General features: G+C 56.4%; 1 pseudogene; it reads left to right on the forward strand.

The window, feature by feature from the left end:
* Positions 1-928: 928 nt before the first annotated feature.
* Positions 929-3,898, forward strand: LOC129030646 (disks large-associated protein 4-like; annotated as a pseudogene).
* Positions 3,899-6,687: the final 2,789 nt, after the last annotated feature.

A 6,687-nucleotide genomic window follows, 5' to 3' on the forward strand; every position in this document is an offset into this window, starting at 1 on the left:
GCACGCAGACCCCCGATAACCAGAACCGGGGAGTGAACTCAACCTGCCTTTGGTTCTAAATTTCTTCCCAAGGAACCTGAAGGAGGAGACCCCCACAGTCTGGAACTTGGCATTGGCTTCTGCTGACCCTAGAGTTTTGGATACAGCTTCTCCTGCAAATCAGAGAATCTTTGAATCCACTTATGACCTATGGGTCTCACTTCAAGATATCTCTTTATTTTTTTTAAGGTGAAACCTATGGTTAGCTTCCAAGTATTGGTTTGTGACTTTACCAGCAATCTCTTCCTCCCACCTTTAAAATCGTTACCTGTAGGCCACTGAGGAGCTCGGGTCTTAGCAAGAGCTGCCCGATTCTCCTTGCTTGGTGCCCTGCGAATAAACATCCTCCTTTCTCCACTGCAAAACCTCAGCGTGGACGTTTGTCTTACTGCGCCAGGCAAGAGGACCCGATTTGATTTGCGAACGGGGGTGCATCCCCCGCCGCTGGTGTCTGAGGCAGGCAGTCTGTGGCACTGGACCCTTCGCCTGCTGGGTTGGTGCTGGCTCTGGGCAGTTAGTGTCAGAATCAAGTTAAACTTTCGACACCAAGTCTGTGTCCAAGAGAACTGAGAAATTGCTTGGATGAAAACCCCACAATTGGTGTCAGAAGTGTTGTGCGTGTGGAAAAGTCATTTTCTTTTAGCCATTACTCAACTGTACATTCAAAAGGATTTTCAGGTGTGCCGCGCCGGCCGGAGGAGATACATGGGGCGCCCGTGGGCCAGGGCCAGGTGCGGGGACCTGTGAGCGGACCCCAGAGGCGGCGGCACAGTGGAGCTGCTGAGCGGGCTTGAGGCTGCAGAGGCGCCCGGCGCAGGGTGGCTGCCTCCCGGGGGAGGCGACCCGGGGGCCCTGCTAGGGTGACGGCTCCTGCCCTCGGCCTGGGGTCATGAAAGGTCTCGGTGACAGCCGCCCCCACCACCTCTCTAGGGACAGCCTAGACCCACCCCACGAGCCCGTTTGCAGGGACTGACCACAACTCCTACCTGCTGTCGCCCACGGACGCCTTTGCTGGCAAGGCCCGCTTCCCTGGGCAGGACACCCTGCTGGGGGATGGCCTCTTTCCCCACAACAACCAGCTGCCCCCGCCCAGCAGCACCTTTCTCTACATCCACGACAACTCCCACTTCGAGGTGCCAGAGGAGAGCCCCTTCCCCAGCCATGCCCAGGCCACCAAGATCAACCGGCTGCCCACCAACCTCCTGGTCCAGTTTGAGAAGCAGCTGCCCATCCACTGTAGTGGCTTCAGCACCCTCCAATTCCCCCATGGTGAGACCAAGGCCCGTGGCGAGAGCCCTGGCTGCATCAGCCACCTGGTCCACTCAGTCCAGCAGCTTTTCTTCACCAAGCCACCCTTACTGGATGGCACAGTGGGCAAGGTCGGTGGCAATGGCAGCAAGAAGGGTGACATGGAGGACTGGCAAGGGCCAGAGGGCCAAAAGCAAGGAGCGGGCCAAGGTTGGGGAGCCCAAAGGGCGCAGCCGCTCCAACATCTCAGGCTGGTGGAGCGCCGATGACAACTTGGATGGCGAGGCCGGCACCTTCCGCAGCAGTGGCCCAGCCTCCGGGCTAATGACACTAGGCCGCCAGGCAGAACGCAGCCAGCCACTCTACTTCATGCATGCCTACAACACCCTCAGTGGGCACATGCTCAAAGCCACCAAGAAAACACCACCCAGCTAACGGTCCCACCACCCCCGCCTGCACCCCCAGCCACCTGCCCCAGCCTTGGGGTGGGCACTGAAACCAACTACGTCAAACGGGGCTCCTGGTTCACTCTGACCCTCAGCCACGCCCACGAGGTCTGCCAGAAGACCTCGGCCACATTTGATAAGAGCGTGCTCAAGCCCAAATCCTGCCACCAGGGTCTAGCCTACCATTACCCGCAGGTGCCTGGTGGTGGCGAGTGCAGCACCACGATGCTGTCCCCATGCGAGATGGATGCCGCAGCCGACGGCCCCAGCCCGTTCCGGCTCATGCGCAGCAGCAGCTACATCAAGGCCATGGGTGACAAGGACAGCGACGAGTCCGGCCGCAGCCCCGAGCCCTCACCCAAGACTGCAGCGTGGCGCCAGAGCTATCTGAGAGCCACGCAGCCGTCACTGGGAGAGCAGAGCAACCCCCACAGGAGTCTGGACCGCCTGGATTCAGTGGACATGCTGCTGCCCTCCAAGTGTCTGGGCTGGGAAGAGGACTACATGCCCATCAGTGACAGCCTCAACGACTCCAGCTGCATCAGTCAGATTTTGGACAGGCCTCCCTGATCCCCCAGTTGTTTGGCCATGAGCGGCAGGTACGGGAGGCAGAGCCGAGTGAACAGGATGAGGCGGCCTGCGAGTCAGCCTGCAGCGAAGCGGAGTCCACAGCAGCGGAGATGCTTGATTTGCCACTGCCCAGCTGCTTCCGCTCCCACAGCCCCAGCTACCTGCGTGCCATCCAGGCAGGCTGCTCGCAGGAGGAGGACAGTGTCTCCCTGCAGTCCCTCTCCCCACCACCCAGTACCAGCAGCCTCAGCAATAGTCACAGCCTTCCGAGTTCATCATGCCTAGTGGCGTATAAGAAGACCCTGCCACCGGTCCCTCCATGCACCACTTCAAAGCCGTTCATCTCAGTCACAGTCCAGAGTGGTACTGAGTCTGCCCAGGATACCTTCCTGGACAGCCAGGACCACAAGAGCGAGGTGACTAGCCAGTTGGGCCTGAGCAACTCATCAGACAGCCTGGACAGTGGTACCCGACTGCCCAGCATGACACGGGGTGGAGTCGCCCCAGCCCCTGAGGCCCCAGAGCCACCCCCAAAACATGCAGCTCGGAAAAGTGAATAAGGGACGCTGACCAGCTCTGAGTCCCACCCCGAGGCCACCCCCAAAAGGAAACTGTCATCAATAGGAATACAAGTTGACTGCATTCAGCCAGTGCCAAAAGAGGATCCCAGTCTCACTACCAAATTCCAGTCCATCGGGGTTCAGGTAGAGGACGACTGGCAAAGCAGCGTCCCCTCTCACAGTATGTCCTCCCAACAGGACACGGACTCAGATACCCAGGATGCCAATTACTCAAGCTATAAATCATCTGAGAGGAGCCTTCCGGACTGTACCCTTCACCCCAACTCCATCAGCATCGATGCTGGTCCTTCACGGGCCCCCAAGATTGCCCAGATCAAGCACAGCCTCTCCTATGGAGACAACAGTGACCCTGCCCTGGAGGTGTCCTCGCTGCACCCACCAGACCCCAGCTCGAGACTTCTTCCAGCTCCCCAGCAGAGCCAGCACAGCCACGGACCTGCCACCGAGACGGCTACTGGTTCCTAAAGCTACTGCAGGCAGAAATGGAGCAGCTGGAAGGCTGGTGCTGCCAGATGGACAAGGAGACCAAAGAGTACAACCTCTCTGAAGTCTTAGGAAAAGTCCTCAGTGCTGTGGGTAGTGCCCAGCTACCAATATCCCAGAAATTCCAGCAGTTCCTTGGCCTCTGTGAGCAACACTTGAACCCTGATGCCAACCCACGCCCCATAGCCCGGGACCTGGCAGGGTTCTGGGACCTGCTACAGCTGTCCATCAAGGACATCAGCATGAAGTTCGATGAACTCTACCACCTCAAGGCCAACAGCTGGCAGCTGGTGGAGACCCCCGAGAAGAGGAAGGAAGAGAAGAAACCACCCCCTCTGGTCCCGAAGAAGCCACAAATCCAAGCCGGCAGTGAGCCGTGACAAGGCCTCAGATGCCAGCGACAAGCAGCACCATGAGTCCCACAAGAGACTCCCGGTGGCCAAGTGGGCAGCTTCTGTGAGGCAGAACTCAGCCACCGAGAGCATGGAAAGCATCAAGATTTATGTCCTGGAAGCCCAGACCAGGCTCTGAGACCATGCAGGAGGAAAGAAAACGATTTTAAATCATTAAAAAACACAAAAACCAAGTGTGAATGGAAAAATAAAAAATAAAAAATGATTTGTAAATAGATCGTCTGGGACTTTCAGGTATTCTGTTATGAACACCAAGCCTGCCTTTCTCCAGGGATCGCCTCTGTCTACCCTGAAGTTTTCCTCTTTACAATTCTGATTTTTTGTTGTACGTCCCCTCTGTCTGTAAACTGGTGTGACATTTTGGGAGAGATTCTCGGCTCCATTTTCTCACTAACTGAGGATCCAGTGTGATAGTAATCATGCTTCCACAGCGGTGATGGGGTTCCTTCATTTTCCCGATATCACACTGTTTATTTTGTTTTAAGTAAAACATCTTCCCCTTCAACCTTAGTATCAGGCCCATGTCCCCTGAAAGGCCCTTTGTCAGCTGTGACGTTTTTCCTCCTGGGATCTTTGCTGCTCTGATGGCTGACCTTCTCTTTCAGGGCTGCCTTTCTTGAACCCTGGGCTCCGGTGTCTTTCTGGCTGGTGGTAGATGCTGGTTGGTACTGGCTCCTGCAGGCCTCTGGTAGGTTTCCACACTCTTGCTTGGGGGCCCACAGCAGTCTCCGAGGTGCAAGGCCCTATACCCCTGGTGTCTGTGGCCCCAGGCAGGACCCTGCCTTTCCAGGGGCTCCATGCTGCTCACACCCTGTCCGGCCCCTCAGGATCAAGGGGTTGTTTCCTGGACCCGCACCCTCGGGGGATGCAGAGCTGGCATCCTCCTAGGCCCATGGCCGGCTCAGCTGGTTCCCCTAGGGCTGCTCCCGTCCCTGCCCTCTGCCCCTTCTAGGTTTGTCATCGTTTCCTCCTGAGAGGTTTGTGTGCTTCTTCTTTAATCCAAGGCTGAAGAATTCCTATTTGCACACTCTGTTTACAACACGGTACCACCACGGCGCCTCTTCTTCTTTCCTGATATGATTCTCAACCTGTTTGTTACCTAAGGATGTTTGTTGTTGGAAAGGCCGTGCCACGCCACCTGACAGCCGAGGGCACAGGGTGACTCTGGGCTGCATCCTCCATCAACTATTGGGCCCATTTCCCATGTGACTTGGAAGGACCCCCGGGAGATGGTCAGAGGACAGGTTCAATAGTTGCCCTTACTAGGGAAAAGCCACATCCTCAGAGGTGATGCCGCAGGTGTCCTGGGGGCTCCCTGCCAGTGTGTGAGGGCAGGTGCCAAGCCAAAGTGATGGGACAGCACAGGACGCCGTGCAAACAATGAAACCTCAGTGTGTGACTGGTAGCTCCCATGTGCTGATGCCCTTGGATCACCACTGCAGGGCTCAGGTGGGGTGTGGTGGCCACACAGCCATGCAGTGGGGACGGTGCCTCTTGGGCAGCCACAACTGCTATGGCGTGAAAGACCCACCCACCACACACAAACCCCAGAGCAAGGCTGCATCCCATAGACTTTCATCACGACGCTGAGGTCTGAATTTCACCTAATTTTCACCTGCCACAAAGTATCATTCTTTTTCCACCACTGAAAAATGGGGAAAAACAACCCCTCCCAAAAAAAGCTTAGCTTGTGGACCAGAAAAAAGAAGCAATGAGCTAAATTTGGCCCCTTCTAGAGGTGTTAAGACAGCAAGAGGTCATCACCTTGAAACACAGTAAAATATGTATCACAACTGTCTACTCCACATTATAAATAACAGCATTTTTATGGTCTGTAAAATACACAGGCTTTGAAACAAAACCAGAGTGGTTCCCTGCCCTGTGCTCTGGCTCTCTGCACACCACACACATGCAGGTACTCCACACAGGCACACATATGCTCACAGGCGCTCCACACACATGCGGGTGCGCCACACACATGCAGGTGCTCACAGGTGCTCTGCACACATGCAGGTGCTCACAGGTGCTCTGCACACATGCACGTGCTTACAGGTGCTCCACACACACACATAGGTGCACACAGGTGCTCTGCACACAAGCAGGTGCTCACAGGTGCTCCACACACACACAGGTGCACACAGGTGCTCTGCACACACATAGGTGCTTACAGGTGCTCCACACACGCACACACACAGTTGCACACAGGTGCTCTGCACACAAGCAGGTGCTCACAGGTGCTCCACACACACACAGGTGCACACAGGTGCTCCGCACACACGCAGGTGCTTACAGGTGCTACACACACACACAGGTGCACACAGGTGCTCTGAACACACACAGGTGCTTACAGGTGCTCTACACACACACACAGTTGCACACAGGTGCTCTGAACACATGCAGGTGCTCACAGGTGCTCCACACACACACACACAGGTGCACACAGGTGCTCTGCACACAAGCAGGTGCTCACAGGTGCTCCACACACACACACAGGTGCACACAGGTGCTCTGCACACAAGCAGGTGCTCCACACACACAGTTGCACACAAGTGCTCTGCACACAAGCAGGTGCTCACGGGTGCTCCACACACACACAGGTGCACACAGGTGCTCTGCACACAAGCAGGTGCTCACAGGTTCTCCACACACACACAGGTGCACACAAGTGTTCTGCACACAAGCAGGTGCTCCGTAAATGCACAGGTGCACCCAAGTCCAGCATGAAGGCCTGGGGTGTTCACTGCCCAGCATATTCACCGTCTGACCCGAGGGAGCCCCGGGCCGGAGCTGGCAATGCGCACTCAGGAGCCTCCCTGTGCCCTCCCAGGCCCCCCTCTTCACGGACCTTTGTCTCCTATGCAGATTTTCCCAGTACAGTGACGCGGCTCCACCATGACAGAAATACAG

The sequence above is a fragment of the Pongo pygmaeus genome, chromosome 12, assembly GCF_028885625.2.
Source record: "Pongo pygmaeus isolate AG05252 chromosome 12, NHGRI_mPonPyg2-v2.0_pri, whole genome shotgun sequence".
Classification (NCBI taxonomy): Eukaryota; Metazoa; Chordata; class Mammalia; order Primates; family Hominidae; genus Pongo; species Pongo pygmaeus.